Here is a 3,107-nt window from a genome sequence, read left to right as displayed (position 1 = left end):
AGGCCTTGTCGGTAATGCCGACCACCTTCTCGACTACCTTATCTAGAATCGTCGGAACAAAACGACGAGCCCAACAATTGGACGGGTCTGGAGTCCCGACCACCTGGTGGTCGGAAATTCCGGATCCAAGAATATTTGTTGTTCCAGATTTCCGACCACCAGGTGGTCGGAAAATTTACCAATAAATATTTTTTATAAAAATTGCAAATTTTTTTTGCTAATTTCCTACCAATTATATACTGCTTTAACAATTTTAAAAATTAGTAGTAATTTCATAACACTACAAATATTATACATTTCAATAACAAATTTAGTTACATACATAATAATGTTTCAATTCTAATATCTACTTTCAAAAAACTATCTTCCAATTCTAAAGTGCTACTATACAAATCAAAATATTTCATATATTACAAGTAGAATCACAAAAAAAGTTAGAATCTTGACCTATTGCTCTTGCATAGGAGAATGTGTTCCATCATTCAATCCAAGATCATCTAACCCAACACCACTACTTCCATGGCTACCGACTGGATAAGTAGATTAGAAACACGGCTGATTTGAACCACGTAGAAATTTGAACTTTCACCCATGCAAATCTGTCCTTCAATTGCTTGTTCTCTTCCTGTAGTTGCTTAATTTTTTCCTCACAGCCTTTTATTCTTTTGGCTTGCATTACGTCGAGACATTTTCTGTATAAATGTAACCTATAATTCATTTCAATCAAATAATTAGCATAAATGTAACCTATAATTCATCTCTAGTTTTAAATATATGGCAAAGGCTAGGTGCTGATCATGGCCTATTATGATTTTCCTATGAAATGTCAGTATTCAGTTATGGCAATTGTAGGTGGTGGAACCTGTGTACCTGGCTGGCTGCTCAAAGATAAAGGTTTCAATATATAACTGATGCAGCTGCCCACCACTAGCTCTAGCAATAATCAGCTGAAACAAATGAACTAAATTTAGAAGTGCAAAAATGCCACTAAATTTAGAAACAAATGAACTAAATTTTGAAAGTATGTTCACTAGAAATAGTTTGAGGAGACAAGAGGCAGAGACACAAACTAAAGAAGATGACTGCTAATATATAAACAAATACCTTAAAGAAGATGACTGCTAATCTATAAACAAATACCTTAAAGAAGATGACTGCCTCCGATTCTCAGTTATCTCCCCTAAAATTTAAATGATGATGATGATGAGATGGAACTGTAACTACAAGCAAATAATTCTCTCATCTCTCTTTCTTACTACCTTGTTGTCCATCTAGCTCAACAAAAGTCATTTTCACTGAACAATGCTCAAGCTGATCCAACTCACTGATAGATTCTGAAAGAAAACATGATGCCGAAAATTAACCACATAAACTTTAACCTATGAATGCAAAGAAAACTATGGATAGCAATGAACTCTGAGTAAGGAACAACAAATGAAATATACAGCCCAGTTTGATGGATGTTGGGAAGAATAGAGAGGACCTACCACCTTCCTTACCATCTATGCTTGTTGGAGAACAACTTTGATCCTGGGAGAAAATAACACTATTAGTCTCCAAATTTTCCCTGACTATTACCATCTCACATAATGGTAGACTGTCATGATGTTATACATATTAGAAACAAAAGTGGCATCTAAATATCTGTGTAAGCCACTACCAGACTGCATAACTAAAACTAATATTTGACTTTCTTTTTTATTTATGTTGAGTGGTTGTTGGGCCATGGAGTTCCAGACTGTATTACTGAAACTAAAGAAAACCTAAGGAGAGAGACTTTGATGACCTTAATGCAAATTAAATAAGATTGGCAACACTAGTGCAGTAGAACCTAAGTGGACTTCAAAAAATTCAACAACACTACATCCAAAAACTAACTACATTCAAATTTAGAAACGTAAAATGTAAGGGATAAACAAAATCACAGAGAAATTTTTTAAAAATAATCACAATTTATTAGCAACTATAATGTACAAATATAACATATTTCTACGAATGATCAGAATGAAATGCAAATTAAGCCAAATTGACAACACTGCACAGTAGACACTGAGCATACCACAGAAACACATTCAATAACACATCATTTCAAACACTAACTAATTTCAAACCAAGTAACCTAAAATGCAGGGATTAACAAAACAAAGGACAATTAAAAAAACACCGCATTTCAAAACGCTAACTAGTTTCAACCCTAAGAACCGAAATTAACATATTTCTTCAATTTGAAGCAGTCCAAGAATATAAAAATCGTGTTCATACTCTTCCAATCAAATTCAGAAAGAAAGACTGAGACAAGCGTATGTATATCATTTATGTGCACAGTATTTACTATTTACAGGCAGTTGAAGAAAAAATAGATACAGAGACTTACAGACTGGAAGTGGCGTAGCGGCGGAGGATGGCGAAAGAAGACGACAGTGAGGGAAAAAGTTCAATCGTCGCTGCCGTAGGTGGGTCCTGAGTTGCTACCGGTGAAGGAGGAAGGCTGAATGGGAGATTGAAGGAGGAAGGCTGAATGGGAGATTGAAGGAGGGAGAAGTGAAGGGCTGACAGGACCGGCAAAAAATTGGGGCAAAATAATATGAGAGTGAAGGAGGAAGAAGTGAAGGAGCAAAATTTTAGGGTGAAAATTTGGGGCTAAATTGAGAATGGCGCCAATTTGGAGTGAAAATTTGGCAGATTTTTTTTTTTTTTTTTTTTTTTTTTTTTGCATTAAAATTTTGTATAAACATTATGAAATAATATGCATTTGACAAATTACAAACTTTGACTAATTATAATTATAATAAAATATAATAACAATTAATTATTTTGCATTATTATGGAATAATATGCATTTCATAGATGTAGTGATTGTAATATTTTCCCTAATAATATATAATATATATTATATATTAAGGTTTTAATTAAGTGGTGCAAGTGGACTAGGCTTATTAAGTGGCTTGGTTGGACTGAATAACTATAAATTGTTAGTCCAACAAACTCTGTGCCTAATATAATCCTGGACACCATCTAGGGTTCTAAGTCAGGTATGAAGCAAATAATGGCTAACGGTTTACCGTTAAGACGATAAGAGGCAACACAACAGGAATTCCAAAATAGCC

General features: G+C 34.1%; 1 long non-coding RNA gene across 2 annotated transcripts; it reads right to left on the bottom strand.

Moving 5' to 3' along the window:
• Positions 1 to 256: 256 nt before the first annotated feature.
• On the bottom strand, positions 257 to 2,566 carry LOC109172442. Of its 2 annotated transcripts, XR_002052749.1 has the most exons (5): positions 2,375 to 2,566; positions 1,500 to 1,530; positions 1,141 to 1,334; positions 871 to 947; positions 257 to 707 (listed from the first exon to the last, which is right to left on the bottom strand). It is a non-coding gene; the product is annotated as an uncharacterized LOC109172442 (long non-coding RNA). The 2 variants fall into 2 exon arrangements; XR_002052748.1 differs by lacking the exon at positions 2,375 to 2,566 and having other exon boundaries at positions 1,500 to 1,696.
• Between the last annotated feature and the right edge of the window lie 541 nt (positions 2,567 to 3,107).

The sequence above is a fragment of the Ipomoea nil genome, unplaced genomic scaffold (assembly GCF_001879475.1).
Source record: "Ipomoea nil cultivar Tokyo-kokei standard unplaced genomic scaffold, Asagao_1.1 scaffold0418, whole genome shotgun sequence".
NCBI classification, from domain to species: Eukaryota; Viridiplantae; Streptophyta; class Magnoliopsida; order Solanales; family Convolvulaceae; genus Ipomoea; species Ipomoea nil.
This window is presented reverse-complemented; position numbering and strand designations above follow the sequence as displayed.